The 16,913-nt window shown below is 38.9% G+C and overlaps 1 pseudogene; it reads left to right on the top strand.

Moving 5' to 3' along the window:
• Positions 1-1,944: 1,944 nt before the first annotated feature.
• LOC101338947 (HIG1 domain family member 2A pseudogene) lies at positions 1,945-2,264 on the top strand (annotated as a pseudogene).
• Positions 2,265-16,913: the final 14,649 nt, after the last annotated feature.

Raw genomic sequence — 16,913 nt, 5'->3', positions numbered from 1 at the left:
CAAGTTTTAGGGAGTACAAGGTTGCTCAGCAGGAGAATTGATCTCTCTGCTTCCTTTTGGCACAAAGGAGGTGAGTCCGTGTGATGATGTCTGGGCTAATAGAAGTAACAGAACTGAAATGGATGCAACCTCCAAGGGATTCCTAAAAGGCAAAGCCACTTATCCCGCATTCCCTCTTTCCTCCTTCCTGTGCGTAGGAATACAGATAGGATGGTGAGAATCTACCTGTATTATTCTCTGCTGAAAAATACTTTATGACATGTAGTAGTCACTCAAGTATTTAAATCAATGAAAGATAGAGGAACACAGTGTAAGACAGCTATACATTCTCCTGCACAGATAGTTATTAGATATCTGGTAGTAAATAATATAGTATTACCACTAAGAAGAGATCTACAAAACTTATGAGAAAGAAAAAAGGCCATGTATTCATATTTAATGCCAAAGAGTCATAATTGATATTCTAATAATTATGGAAGTTATGAAAAGAAATAGCCAGGCACTTTATGTCAGTGACCCATGTCTAGAAGTCACATAGAGATATGATCTGTGCTCAAGGTCAAGAATAAAGCACTCTAGAGTCAGGAAGCTGGTATCAAAACCCAACAAAATCAAAAAAGGAGGAAAGATTAAAGCAACAACATTTTTTCAGGACATTATATATTCTTGGGTTCAAGTTGTTCAGAGTAACAAAGTTAAGATAGAGAATTTTATTTTGCTTAAATCTTTTTAAGATAAAGGGGCATGTATTATCTCACCTAACTACAATGTTAGGAGAAAATTCTCAGACTTCAGGCAGAGCTGGACCCAAATGTTAAGAGGATGTCATTGAGAATCCATTGTCTCTCTCTCTCTCTTTTTCTTTTTACTTTTGAACTCAATTTAGACTTATAGAAGACTTAGTAATTCAGGCTTACAGAGAGTTCCTGTATACCCTTTCCTTACTCAGCTGCCCTTTTGTTAATATCTTACATAACCATAGTACAATTACCAAAGCTAATAAATCAACCTTGGTACAGGTTTGTTGACTAAATTATAGAGCTTATTAAAATTTCACTAGTTTTGGGCTTCCCTGGTGGCGCAGTGGTTGAGAGTCCGCCTGCCGATGCTAGGGGACGTGGGTTCGTGCCCTGGTCCGGGAGGATCCCACGTGCTGCGGAGCAGCTGGGCCCGTGAGCCGTGGCCGCTGGGCCTGTGCATCCGGAGCCTGTGCTCCACAGCGGGAGAGGCCGCAACAGTGAGAGGCCCGCGTACCGCAAAAAAAAAAAAAAAAAAAAATTCACCAGTTTTTTTCACTGACATTTTTTCCTGTTCCAGTATCCTACCAGGATTCCACCTTGCATTTAGTTGTTATACCTCCCCAGTCTCCTCTGATGCATAATAGCTCCTCAGTTTTCCATGTCTCTCATGATGTTGACATCTTTGAAGATTATTGGCCAGTTATTTGGTAGAATGTCTCTCAGTTTGGGTTCCTCTGATTTTTTTCTCTTGATTGGAATAAGGTTCTGTATTTTTGGCAAGAATATCACAGAAACTATGCTATTGCCTTCTCAAGGAATCTTATCAAAGGATTAACAGTGTAATAATGCTTCATTACTGGTGATGTTAATCTTGATCAATTGGGTAAGTGGTGTCTGCTGGGTTTCTCCACCTTGAAGTTGCTATCTTTCCCTTTGGAGGTAAAAAATACTTTGGAGGAGATCATTTAGTCTATGCAAGTTCTGTGTCTCCCACAAATTTTGTGCATTAATTTTATTGAGATTCAAAATTTCAAGTAGAAAACAAATCCTCTTTTACTAGTATACATGAAAAACTCACAACTAAAGAAAAAGGACAAACAACGAACTGGAAAAAAAAATCACCATCTAAAACTTACTGAAAAAGATGTGTATTAAGAAAACCATATTAGTGTCCTGATTTTCTCCTACTGCTGTAGCCTGAAACATGGCGACTCCTGGCCCTGTCACTCCAGAGGCACCCTTTAAACCATCGCAGCCCCCAGTCATTGAGGGCTTTCGCCCCAGTGTACACAGCACTTCAGAAAGCTTCAAGGAAAAGTTTCTTCGCAAGACCCGCGAGAACCCAATGGTACCCATAGGCTGCCTGGGCACAGCAGCCGCCCTTACCTACGGCCTCTATTGCTTCCACCGGGGTCAGAACCAGCACTCCCAGCTCATCATGCCCACCCGAATTGCCCCCAGGGCTTCATGGTCATAGCCATCTTGGCGGGTCTGGCTGCATCCACACTGAAATCTCGACCCTGAGTCAGTGGCCTGGCCTTTGAAAGCTCCGCGGAGATCGTTCCCAGTTACAGGAGCAACCGCCGGTCCTGCCACTGGCATTATTCCCTCATCACCCCTGACAAGACCCTGTATCAGTGGTGTCAGAAGTAGCCAATTGTGTAACCGACAGATTTTTTCAGGAATCTCAGGTTCGGTTCAGTTTGAGTGTTGCATACTTCTAGTTGTGCTGCACCTTCTCCACTCCCTACTTAATAAACTCTGATCCACTTGTAAAAAAAAAAAAAAAAGGAAAGAAAGAAAACCATAGACCATAGTATACTACAGTAACATTTAAAAATTATAATAGTGTCTAACTATTGTTTTTGCTTCAAATGCTGTGTATCAGTGGTTCTTACACTTTTCTAGGCCATGGAACCTCTGGAGAATCTGATGAAAGATGAGAGCTCACTCTATCCCTTAAAAAATGAAAATAGGCACGTGTTGACAATTTTGGGAATTCATAAACCACCAAACCTCATCCTTAGATTGCTGAGGGGTCTTCAGGCTAAGCACCTCTTTCTTAATACCAAAGAGCAACTGTAACTCAATTTGCTTTTCATAGGTCCACCTATATGCCCTTCCTTGATGATGTCCTTTCCTCAGTTTGTTATGGTAGAAAAAGTGAAAAGAGGGAAGGAGGAAAGGAGGGAAGGAGAGAAGGAAGAAAGGAAGGAAGGAAGGAAGGGCAGATGGGGGCCAGGTTGGAGAGAGGAAGAGAGAGGTAGAAAGAAATAATCATAATATCCCATGTTCCCATTACTTCTCTTGCCCAGAATAGAAAAAAATAGTCTTAAAAAATGACCAATTCTTCTTATTTTTTTCCTAAACTGCTTTTTAAGTTGGATCTTGAGGTGTGTTAGAAACTATTCATTTTACCCCATTCAGCTTTTCTGTCCTCCCTTATCCCATCCACCCAATACCCCCCCATACTTTTTCCTTTCTGAGTACATTGCTCCCTCAAAGATTTTATGTTTCTTTCAAATATATGTTCACAGGAATTGTGTACTACAACAAGAATTATATTCTTCCAAGTAAAAAACAGAAGGAAGCTAAGAAGTTCTGACATCTACTTTTAAAGACAAATTTTCACCAGGATCCTAGGGTCACTTTGTCCACTTTTTAAAGGAAGGCCTAAAAATATCTGAGGGTCTTTTTTCTTCTTTAAAACTGTTTCTCTTCTGAAGCAGTTGACACCATTCCATGAAATTTTTGCAGCAAATGTGCACTAAGTGCACTCAATGTCATGAAACTCCTTTCTGTTTTCCGGTATGTTGGGATGTTGACTCAAATGCATTTCATTTGAAAATTAAAAGCAAATTTCATAAGCTATTTGCTTTGCACGGAGAAATTTGGGTCAGTCAGTGAGAAAGACAATGGGCTTTTTTCATGGACCTGTTTTGAGGTAAGAATCATGCCTTTCCTAGAAGGACTCTTGCCCCTCCCACCTGGGGGAGCTCTGGGTGTTCTTCACCACAACTATTTCTTCATCCTAAGAATCTTTGGGCCTAATCGTTGTTCCAGAAAATTTTGAGTCAAGTCTGCTGCATTAGCCTTTTACATAATACAATTTGGAAAAACTCTTTTCAGCATACCTAATTCAAATGAGTCCATCTGTGAAACCCAAAATATGAGATTTTCATAAAATGCAGATGCAATAACAGACTCAAAGCACAAAAGACCGCATTTATACAATCCATTAGGCAATAGTCAAAGCTTTCCTTCTCTAAAGAGAAAAAGGAAAATTGTATCATCTTCTAGCCAATACAATAAGTCCTACTAGTTTAAGCTTTGATGTTGCCACATCAAGAATTCTTTCTCTAGTATGTTCAAAATCCTGAAGAACATTCTGATAATAAGAGTTGTCTTTATGACCCCCTTTGATTTCTTTCATTAATACTAAAGAAATAAAGAAGAGACCTTTGGAGACCTAAGCTCCCCATTTATCCATGGAACATTCCAACTCGCTGAATTTCTTTATGAGAAACACAAAAACAAATCTTCACCAAGCAATTTAGCACAAAAAAATCCTCTCAAAAAGAAAATCTAATATCTGAGTGCGTGATAACAGAAGGTTGGACATACACAGCTAGATAACGCAGAGCCTGTTTCTTTACTCAGTAATGGTGCTGTTAATTTAAATTATATGACGGTTATGGTCCATGAATTAGATGTGCTTTTGCTATTTGCTTGCTGAGGGGGTTTTTTGGTATCCTGAAAAAGTGATCACTCTTGAGAATAAACAAGAAAAAAAATGGATTCCAATACTCCCCTCCCCACTTCAAAATCACATAGATTTTTCTTGACTCATAGTTGCATTTTTACTTTTCAACTTAAACAACTGTTTCTTCTTATCATGAAGGATGGAAATGTTAAAAATAAAGCTTCAGGTAATGGATGAAAGTATATGTGATTCACAGTGCTGGGAGTGAAAACACTGTATTATAACACTGCATCAAAGGCAATAATTCTGAGATGGTTTGGTAACTTTTGGCTTTTGTGTTAAAAGTGACATCAGAAAGCACATCACACGCCTGAGTTTAGAGTTGGGTTTTAAGAGATTCTGCTCTCAAAGCACAAGAAAAAAGAAAAACTATTAAATTCCAGTGAATTGATGATTCTATGGCCTAGTTTCTTGGGACTGGGGAGAGAGATTAAAAATGGGAAGATTCTTAAGAGGCCCATTGCAATTCACCAGGAATTTTCCAAACACAAGCTCTCCACCTATGTGTATATAGAAAGATAAGTTTTAGAGGTTCTGGGATTGCTCAGATTGTCACTGTCATTTTAACTAATGAAGTCAGGGTACTATAAGAAGAGGACTGAAAGAGGAGTTACAAGATATCTGTACTAATTTATTAACTGTGTGACCATGAAAACAGATCTTAGCTTCTTTGGATCTCTCTCTTTCTCCTTACTCTATAAAGTAAAGGAGTTGAACTAGATGATTCCTCAGGGTCTTTTCTAATTAATACTTGTTCGATAGCTATCACTGGTTCTAATGTATGAGAAGTTTAAAGAGGGCTCTACTTGTGATTTCACAGGTAAACCTTTAAAATGCATCACGAAGCTCCCATCAGTCCAATTATGCTTCATTCTAATGTCTCCTGCCATACTTTATCCATAGCTCATGCGGACATATTTATAAACCATCCTACATTCAAACAAAGCAAAAGGAAAATCTCATCAGTTTCCTTACTTAATAGCTTAGCACAGAAGAACAGTAGTTGCCTCTCCCAGAGAAGAAAGTATGACCAGACAGACAAAAAGCCAGAAGCCTTTCGTCCCATGTGTCCACTCCTCATTGCCTTGGCAAGCTTTGAAAGCAGAACTTTGATATACTCTCTGAAAATGGCTGCTGAAATCAATTCTCCTGCTGGTCTCTGGCCAGGCAGACAATAGGCAATGTCATTTGAGCTTGCACAGTATAGACAGCATTTTGCTTGACCCTATGGACAGAGTCCAAACACATATAAAATCTAGTGGATTCCTTCAAGGAGCATATTGTGCATTTAGAGCAACTGGGACATGAGGAGTAGCTTTTTTTCCATTCCTAGTGCTCTCTCAGATACACAACCATTGACATAGTTCTGCCAACTAATAGTGTAATTGGGCAATATAGACATATTTTAACACTACTACAATTTAAACTCTTACACTGGTCCAAAAATAAATAGGTTAATGAAACAAAATAGTTAGCCTGATTCAGTGTTTTATAACTGATAAAAGAGAGACATCAAAAACCAAGGGGGCAAAGATAACTTGCTTGACCAATAGGCAACTGGAGAGCTACTGGGAGGAAATCAATGTGTGATCAAATTAGGTTTTTATCATACACTGAAATGTACACAGTGTGTATACTCTATATACACCCCATGTGGACTAAACATTTAACTGCAGAAGTTGTATGCAACAAAAATAAGTATTGCTGAATGTAATTTGATTTCTGCACAGGGAAGGATCACTAAGCTTAAAAGCAATGGGAAAATTACAGTATAAAAGATAAATATATTTAATTACATAAACGTTTTAAATTTTGCATGTCAATTAAACTGACCAAAATAAGAAGGCAAAAAACAAACTAGGAGATAATAGTCACAGAAAATATCAGAGTTAAAATATCATTCCCATATAAAGAGCCCACAGATATTGTCACAACAAACAGCAACATCTCCATAAATAGAGAAACAACTATGAACTGATAATGCACACATACAAACAATACCTCTATAACTGTCAGATTAGCAGAATTCTTTCCAGTGATACCACTCAACTTTAGGGAAAATGTGAGGAAATCAGCACACAGCATACTCATAATCTGTTGTTTAGAACAGAAAAGGACATAAAATTTCTACAAATAAGTAGGCAATATATTTCAAAGGCCTTAAAAAGGCTCATACAATTTAACTTCTAGAAATTTAGCCTAAGGAAATAAACTGACATGTGTACAACGTTTAAGCACACAGATAGATGCTTAATGCTGTGACAATTATAATGGCAAATAATTAATGAGTTAAGCAAGGAAACACCTTGAAAAGCAAATAATAAACAATTAAATAAATTATGGTTTACTTTGTGATCATTGTTTTGAATAGTCTAGGAAAACTTCATGTTATAATATTAACTGGAAACTAAAATAGGGATTGTATAGGATATAAACTCAACTATACAGTATTGTTTTATAAAGCATAAGGTAATCCTAGGTAAAACTATCCTAAAATGTTGACAGTGTCTGTCTTTGGTTGGTGGGACTATAAAGATATTTTATGTTTACTTTTAAAAATTTTTATATTTTCAAAAAGCATGCATTATTTTGGAATAAAACTTAACCCAAAGTTAACTGGTGTTGTTTGGGCAGGGAATTAAGGCTCCCATGTACACAAAGAATAATCCAGAAGGGAGTAGGAGTGAGGCTCTGAGTTGGCACCAACTCCTGGCCTCACAGTCTTTTTCCCCTTAGGGGAAGAATGGCTGGAAGAAGGCCAGAGCAGAAGACCAGGGCAGAGCCTTCCTTGCCTGGACATTAGAACATTACTGCCTGTAAACAATAGGAACATACTAGACATTTATTTATCTCATGAGTTTAAACTGTGGGAAATGCACAAGAAAATGGAGGAGCTCCAGATATCAACAACATGAATGTGAATATTTGAGGAGTTCAAAGCAGATGTTTCAGTAGAATATTTTATAAATAAAACATGCTGCTGGAGATTGCATTTGGTTGCATCCAAGTTGCCACATTACACAGTCTCAGAAGCACAGGAAAAAAAGACCCATGAAGGATCTGATCTCTGCTCTCTTTTCCCCCATCTCCAACCACTCTGCCTTTGGCTGGCTATTTCTCAACCCCTCTGGTCTCTATTTTTTTTCTGTTGATCACTCCTCCTACCTCAGGACCTTCACACAGACTCTGTCCTCCACCTGGAATGTCCACACGCACAAATTCCCATTAATTCCTCTGAAACTTTCTAATCTCCCTTCAGAGAGCACTTCCATAGAGAAGCCATTCCTGAGCCTCCAGAGTGGACAGGTTAGGTCTGCTTAGTTACACAGTGACATGGAATCTTGGTCCTTACCCATTTAGCACTGATTGTTTGGTAATTATATACTCATGGGGGATTTAATGAATGGGTCTCCACATCAATGACACTACAAACTCAATGTAGGCAAAAAAATAAAGTCTCTTTTGCTCATCACAAAATGTCAGTACCTTGTACGGTACTGGCATATGGTAAAAACACTAATTCAAAAAGATACATATGAGGAGCTTCAAGATGGTGGAAGAGTAAGACATGGAGATCACCCTCCTCCACACAGACACATCAGAAATACATCTACATGTGGAACAGCTCCTACAGAACACCTACTGAATGCTGGCACAAGACCTCAGACCTCCCAAAAGGCAAGAAACTCCCCACGTACCTGGTTAGGGCAAAAGAAAAAAGAAAAAATAGAGACAAAAGAATAGGGACGGGACCTGCACCAGTGGGAGGGAGCTGTGAAGGAGGAAAGGTTTCCACACACTAGGAAGCCGCTTCGTGGGCAGAGACTGCGGGTGGCGGAGGGGGGAAGCTTCGGCGCCGCGGAGGAGAGCACAGCAACAGGGGTGCGGAGGGCAAAGCGGAGAGATTCCCGCACAGAGGATCGGTGCCGACCAGCACTCAGCACACCGAGAGGCTTGTCTGCTCACCAGCCGGGACGGATGGGGGCTGGGAGCCGAGGCTCCGGCTTCGGAGGTCAGATCCCCGGGAGAGGACTAGGGTTGGCTGCGTGAACACAGCCTGAAGGGGGCTAGTGCGCCACAGCTAGCGGGTAGGGCATCTGGGAAAAAGTCTGGAGCTGCCGAAGAGGCAAGAGACTTTTCCTTGCCTCTTTGTTTCCTGGTGCACGAGGAGAGGGGATTGAGAGCACCACTTAGAGGAGGTCCACAGACAGGCGCGAGCTATCAGCATGGACCCCAGAGACGGGCATGAGATGCTAAGGCTGCTGCTTCAGCCACAAAGAAGCCTGTGTGCAATCACAGGTCACTATCCACACCTCCCCTGCCGGGAGCCTGTGCAGCCCACCACTGCCAGGGTCCTTTGATCCAGGAACAACTTCCCCGGGAGAATACACGGTGCACCTAATGCTGGTGCAACATCACGCCAGCCTCTGCCGCTGCAGGCTCGCCCCGCATCCATACCCCTCCCTCCCCGTGGCCTGAGTGAGCCAGAGCCCCCAAAGCAGCTACTCCTTTAACCCCATCCTATCTGAGCAAAGAACAGATGCCCTCAGGTGACCTACATGCAGAGGCAGGTCCAAATCCAAAGCTGAACCCCCTTTGGAGCTGTAAGAACAAAGAGGAGAAAGGGAAATTTCTCCCAGCAGCCTCAGGAGCAGCGGAATAAATCTCCACAATCAATCTGATGTACCCTGTATCTGTGGAATACCTGAATAGACAACGAATCAGCCCAAATTGAGGAGATGGACTTTGGGAGCAACGATATATATATATTTTTTCCCTTTTTCTCTTTTTGTGAGTGTGTATGTGTATGCTTCTGTGTGTGATTTTGTCTGTATAGATTTGCTTTTACCATTTGTCCTAGGGTTCTGTCTGTCCACTTTTGTTTTTGTTGTTATTTTAGTATAGTTTTCAGCACTCGTTATCATTGGCAGATTTGTTTTTTGGTTTGGTTGCTCTCTTCTTTACGGTTTTTTTATGACTCTCTTTTAAATTTTTTTTAATAATTATTTTTTATTTTAATAACTTTTATTTTATTTTACTTTATCTTCTTTTTTTTCTTTTTTTTCTCCCTTTTATTCTAAGCCATGGGGATGACAGGCTCTTCATGCTCCCAGGCACCAGGGCTGTGCCTCTGAGGTGGGAGAGCCAGGTTCAGGACACTGGTCCACAAGAGACCTCCCAGCTCCATGAAACATCCAACGGTGAAAATCTCCCAGAGATCTCCATCTCAACGTCAAGACCCAGCTCCACTCAATGACCAGCAAGCTACTGTGCTGGACACCCTATGCCAAATAACTAGGAAGACAGGAACGCAACCCCATCCACTAGCAGAGAGGCTGCCTAAAATCATAATAAGGCCAGAGACACCCCAATACACACCACCAGACATGGACCTGCCCACCAGTAAGGCAAGATCCAGCCTCATCCACCAGGACACAGGCACTGGTCCCCTCCACTAGGAAGCCTACACAACCCACTGAACCAACTTTAGCCACTGGGGACAGACACCAAAAACAATGGGAACTACAAACCTGCAGGCTGAGAAAAGGACCACCCAAACACAGTAAGTTAAGCAAAATGAGAAGACAGAGAAACACACAGCAGATGAAGGAGGAAGGCAAAAACTCAGCAGACCTAACAAATGAAGAGGAAATAGGCAGTCTACCTGAAAAAGAATTCAGAATAATGACAGTAAAGATGATCCAAAATCTTGGAAATAGAATGGAGAAAATACAAGAAACATTTAAAAAGGAGCTAGAAGAACTAAAGAGCAAACAAATAGCAATGAACAACAACATAAATGAAATTAAAAATTCTGTAGAAGGGATCAATAGCAGAATAACTGAGGCAGAAGAACGGATAAGTGACCTGGAAGATAAAATAGTGGAAATAACTACTGCAGAGAGGAATAAACAAAAAAGAATAAAAAGAATTGAGGATAGTCTCAGAGACCTCTGGGACATTAAACGCACCAACAATCGAATTATAGGGGTCCCAGAAGAAGAGAAAAAGAAAGGGACTGAGAAAATACTTGAGGAGATTACAGTTGAAAACTTCCCTAATATGGGAAAGGAAATAGTTAATCAAGTCCAAGAAGCACAGAGAGTCCCATACAGGATAAATCCAAGGAGAAACACACCAAGACACATACTAATCAAACTATCAAAAACTAAATACGAAGAAAAAATATTAAAAGCAGAAAGGGAAAAACAACAAATAACACAAAAGGGAATCCCCATAAGGTTACCAGCTGATCTTTCAGCAGAAACTCTGGCAGCCAGAAGGGAGTGGCAGGACATTTAAAGTGATGAAGGATAAAAACCTACAACCAAGATTACTCTACCCAGCAAGGACCTCATTCAGATATGATGGAGAAATTAAAACCTTTATGGACAAGCAAAAGCTAAGAGAATTCAGCACCACCAAACCAGCTTTACAACAAATGCTAAAGGAACTTCTCTAGGCAAGAAACACAAGAGAAGGAAAAGACCTACAATAACAAACCCAAAACAATTAAGAAAATGGTAACAGGAACATACATATCGATAATTACCTTAAATGTAAATGGATTAAATGCTCCAACCAAAAGACGTAGAGTGGCTGAATGGATACAAAAACAAGACCCGTATATATTATGTCTACAAGAGACTCACTTCAGACCTAGGGATACATACAGACTGAAAGTGAGGGGATGAAAAAAGATATTCCATGCAAATAGAAATCAAAAGAAAGCTGGAGTAGCAGTGCTCACATCAGACAAAATAGACGTTAAAACAAAGACTATTAGAAGAGACAAAGAAGGAAACTACATAATGATCAAGGGATCAATCCAAGAAGAAGATATAACAATTGTAAATATTTATGCACCCAACATAGGAGCACCTCAATATGTAAGGCAAATGCTAACAGCCATAATAGGGAAATGGACAGTAACGCAATCATAGTAGGGGACTTTAACACCTCACATTCACCAATGGACGGATCATCCAATATGAAAATAAATAAGGAAACACAGGCTTTAAATGACACATTAAACAAGATAGACTTAGTTAATCTTTATGGGACATTCTATCCAAAAACAACAGAATACACGTTCTTCTCAAATGCTCATGGAACATTCTCCAGGATAAATCATATCTTGGGTCACAAATCAAACCTTGGTAAATTTAAGAAAATTGAAATTGTATCAAGGATCTATTCCCACCACAACACTATGAGACTAGATATCAATTACAGGAAAAAATCTGTAAAAAATACAAACACATGGAGGCTAAACAATGCGCTACTTAATAACCAAGAGATCACTGAAGAAATCAAAGAGGAAATCCAAAACTGCCTAGAAACAAATGACAACGAAAAGACGATGACCCAAAACCTATGGGATGCAGCAAAAGCAGTTTTATGAGGGAAGTTTATAGCAATACAATCCTACATCAAGAAACAAGAAACATCTCAAATAAACAACCTAACCTTACACCCAAAGCCATTCGAGGAAGAACAAAAAAAACCCTAAAGTTAGCAGAAGGAAAGAAATCATGAAGATCAGATCAGAAATAAATAAAAAGAAATGAAGGAAACGATAGCAAAGATCAATAAAACTAAATGCTGGTACTTTGAGAAGGTAAACAAAACTGATAAACCATTAGCCAGACTCATCAGGAAAAAAAGGGAGACGATTCAAATCAATAGAATTAGAAATGAAAAAGGAGAAGTAACAAGTGACACTGCAGAAATACAAAGGATCATGAGAGATTACTACAAGCAATATATGCCAATAAAATGGACAACCTAGAAGAAATAGACAAATTCTTAGAAATGCACAACCAACAGAGACTGAACCAGGAAGAAATAGAAAATATGAACAGGCCAGTCAGAAGCACTGAAATTGAAACTGTGATTAAAACTCTTCCAACAAACAAAAGCCCAGGACCAGATGGCTTCACAGCTGAATTCTATCAAACATTTAGAGAAGAGCTAACACCCATTCTTCTCAAACTCTTCCAAAATGTAGCAGAGGGAGGAACATTCCCAAACTCATTCTACAAGGGCACCATCACCCTGATACCAAGGCCAGGCAAAGATGTCACGAAGAAAGAACACTACAGGCCAATGTCATTGATGAACACAGATGCAAAAATCCTCAACAAACTACTAGCAAACAGAATCCAACAGCACATTAAAAGTATCATACACCATGATCAAGTGGGGTTTATCCCAGGAATGCAAGGATTATTCAATAGACGCAAATCAATCAATGTGATAAACCATATTAACAAACTAAAGGAGAAAAACCATATGATCCTCTCAATAGATGCAGAGAAAGCTTTCGACAAAATTCAACACCCATTTATGATAAAAACCCTGCAGAAAGTAGGCATAGAGGGAACTTTCCTCAACATAATAAAGGCCATATATGACAAACCCACAGCCAACATCGTTCTCAATGGTGAAAAATGGAAACCATTTCCACTAAGATCAGGAACAAGACAAGGTTGCCCACTCTCACAACTCTTATTCAACATAGTTTTGGAAGTTTTAGCCACAGCAATCAGAGTAGAAAAAGAAATAAAAGGAATCCAAATCAGAAAAGAAGTAAAAGTGTCACTGTTTGCAGGTGACATGATACTGTAGATAGAGAATCCTAAAGATGCTACCAGAGGACTACAAGAGCTAATCCATGAATTTGGTAGAGTTGCAGGATACAAAATTAATGCACAGAATCTCTTGCATTCCTATACACTAATGATGAAAAATCTGAAGAGAAATTAAGAAAACACTCCCATTTACCATTGCAACAAAAAGAATAAAGTATCTAGGAATAAGCCTACCTAAGGAGACAAGAGACCTATATGCAGAAAACTATAAGACACTGATGAAGGAAAGTAAAGACAGTAAAAACAAATGGAGATATATACCATGTTCTTGGATTGGAAGAATCAACATTGTGAAAATGATTCTACTACCCAAAGCAATCTACAGATTCAATGCAATCCCTATCAAACTACCACTGGCATTTTTCACAGTACTAGAACAAAAAATTTCACAATTTGTATGGAAACACAAAAGACCCCGAAGAGCCAAAGCAATCTTGAGAAAGAAAAATGGAGCTGGAGGAATCAGACTCCCTGATTTCAGACTATACTACAAAGCTACAGTAATCAAGACAGTATGGTACTGGCACAAACACAGAAATATAGATCAATGGAACAGGATAGAAAGCCCACAGATAAACCCATGCACATATAGTCACCTTATCTTTGATAAAGGAGGCAAGAATATACAGTGGAGAAAAGACAGTCTCTTCAATAAGTGGTGCTGGGAAAACTGGACAGCTACATGTAAAAGAATGAAATTAGAACACTTCCTAACACCACACACAAAAATAAACTCAAAATGGATTAAAGACCTAAATGTAAGGCCAGACACTATCAAACTCTTAGAGGAAAACATAGGCAGAACACTATGACATAAATCACAGCAAGGTCCTTTTTGATGCACCTCCTAGAGAAATGGAAATAAAAACAAAAATAAACAAATGGGACCTAATGAAACTTCAAAGTTTTGCAAAGCAACCATAAACAAGATGACAAGACAACCCTCAGAATGGGAGAAAATATTTGTAAATGAAGCAACTGACAAAGGATTAATCTCCAAAATACACAAGCAGCTCATGCAGCTCAGTATCAAAAAAGCAAACAACCCAATCCAAAAATGGGCAGACGACCTAATTAGACATTTCCCCAAAGAAGATATACAGATTGCCAACAAACACATGAAAGAATGCTCAACATCATTAATCATTAGAGAAATGCAAATCAAAACTACAATGAGATATCATCTCACACAGGTCAGGAATGGCCATCATCAAAAAAATCTACAAACAATAAATGCAGGAGAGCATGTGGTGAAAGGGAACCCTCTTGCACTGTTGGTGGGAATGCAAATTGATACAGGCACTATGGAGAACAATACGGAGGTTCCTTAAAAAACTAAAAATAGAACTACCATACGACCCAGCAATCCCACTACTGGGCATATACCCTAAGAAAACCATAATTCAAAAAGAGTCATGTACCAAAATTTTCATTGCAGCTGTATTTACAATAGCCAGTACATGGAGGCAACCTAAGTGTCCTTCAACGATGAATGGATAAAGAAGATATGGCACATATACACAATGGAATATTACTCAGCCATAAAAAGAAACAAAATTGAGTTATTTGTAGTGAGGTGGATGGTCCTAGAGTCTGTCATACAGAGTGAAGTAAGTCAGAAAGAGAAAAACAAGATGGTCAAGACGGAAATAAAGACACAGACCTACTAGAGAATGGACTTGAGGATACGGGGAGGGGGAAGGGTAATCTGGGACAAAGTGAGAGTGTGGCATGGACATATATACACTACCAAACATAAAACAGATAGCAAGTGGGAAGCAGCCGCATAGCACAGGGAGATAATCTCGGTGCTTTGTGACCACCTAGATGGATGGGATAAGGAGGGTGGGAGGGAGGGAGATGCAAGAGGGAAGAGATATGGAGACATATGTATATGTATAACTGATTCACTTTGTTATAAAGCAGAAACTAACATACCATTGTAGAGCAATTATACTCTAATAAAGATGTTAAAAAAAACAAAAAAAACAAAAAGATACATGCACCCCAATATTCATAGCAGTACAACAGCCAAGGTATGGAAGCAACCCAGGTGTCCATCAACAGATAATTGGATAAAGAAGATGTGATATATATTTATAATATATATAAAAGAATATTATATATTATAATATATATTATATTATATATATATATATAAAAGAATATTACTCAGCCATAAAATAGAATGAAATTCTGCCATTTGTAGCAATGTGGATGGTCCTAGAGAATATTATGCTTGGTGAAATAAGTCAGACAGAGAAAGATAAATACTGTATCATATCACTTATATGAGTAATCTAAAAAATAATACAAATGAATGTATATAGCAAAACAGAAACAGATACATAAAACAAACTAGGTGTTATCAGAGGGGAGAGGGAAGGAGAGAGGGGCAAGTTAGGAGTATTGGATTAAGAAATACAAACTACCATGTGTAAAATAGATAAGCAGGAACCTCCCTCTTGGTCCAGTGGTTAAGACTCCACGCTCCCAATGCAGGGGGCCCACGTTCAATCCCTGGTCAGGGAACTAGATACCACATGCCACCACTAAAGAGCCCACATGCCACAACTAAAGAAAAGGCTCCTGCATGCCACAACTAAAGATCCTCTGTGCCGCAATGATGATCCCACACTTGGCAATGAAGATCTTACATCCTGCAACTAAGACCAGTGCAGCCAAATAAATAATAAAATTAATTAATTAATATTTTAAAAATAGATAAGCAACAAGGTTGTATTGTATAGCACAGGGAATTATAGCCATTATCCTGTAATAACTTTTAATGGAATACAATCTATAAAAATACTGAATCACTATGCTGTACCTCTGAAACTAATATTATAAATCAATTATACTTCAATTAAAAAAAGAAATTCTGTAAATATTTGATGGATGATTACACAACATACTAGAAGAAAAGTCAGGGTACAAAAAACTGAACTCATCACCACCCAGCTAGGTTACCTATACAACTTAAGGAGCAAGTGATTTGGATCAATGGCTTAACAGAGCAGGAGTCTCTGGGACCAACTCTGTATGTGGAGGGGATGGCAGCAACATCAAATGCTCCAATAGCTGACTGAAGACTTCCTAGGTCTTTTAATGTGGACCATGAAACAGTAAGCTGGAGCCAGCTTATACTGGCTTGCCCTGAGAACCAGTTGTGCACATCTCTCCAAATTCCAGTGATGTCAAGTTGGTAGCCTTGAAATCTGCCTTGGTGGGAATATTTACACCAGGGAAAATAGCAAATGCTACAAATCACATATCACTACTTCCCCCACGCTCATTTTTGGAGAGCTGATTGTTAAACATTTATCATCATGCCTCTGGCACCATTAAGTTCCAAATCTGCCTCATAAGGCAATGCATAGTCTTAAGAAGGTTTTCTAATTTCTTCTCAACCAGGAATATATATATATATGTATTTTTTTGTAGTAGAATGAATTTTAATATTATTCACTGAAAGGTAAATACATTTTTAAAAGCATGACTTATTATTACTTACTGAGGGATTGTATTTTGTATACTGAGGTTTCTATATGCATTTTATAGAAAATTTTAAACATATCAAAAATAAAGAAAATAGCATAAGAATCTACCACCTAGCTTCAATAATTATAACCAGTATTGTTTCATTTATACTCACTCACTACCACGCCCCTTCTCAATGAATAATTTTTTTTTTCTTTTTTTTTTGTAGTACGTGGGCCTCTCACTATTGTGGCCCCTCCCGTTGTGGAGCACAGG

This window comes from Tursiops truncatus, chromosome 5, assembly GCF_011762595.2.
Source record: "Tursiops truncatus isolate mTurTru1 chromosome 5, mTurTru1.mat.Y, whole genome shotgun sequence".
Classification (NCBI taxonomy): Eukaryota; Metazoa; Chordata; class Mammalia; order Artiodactyla; family Delphinidae; genus Tursiops; species Tursiops truncatus.
The sequence above is the reverse complement of the archived record's forward strand: the minus strand, read 5'-3'. Positions and strand labels throughout refer to the sequence as shown.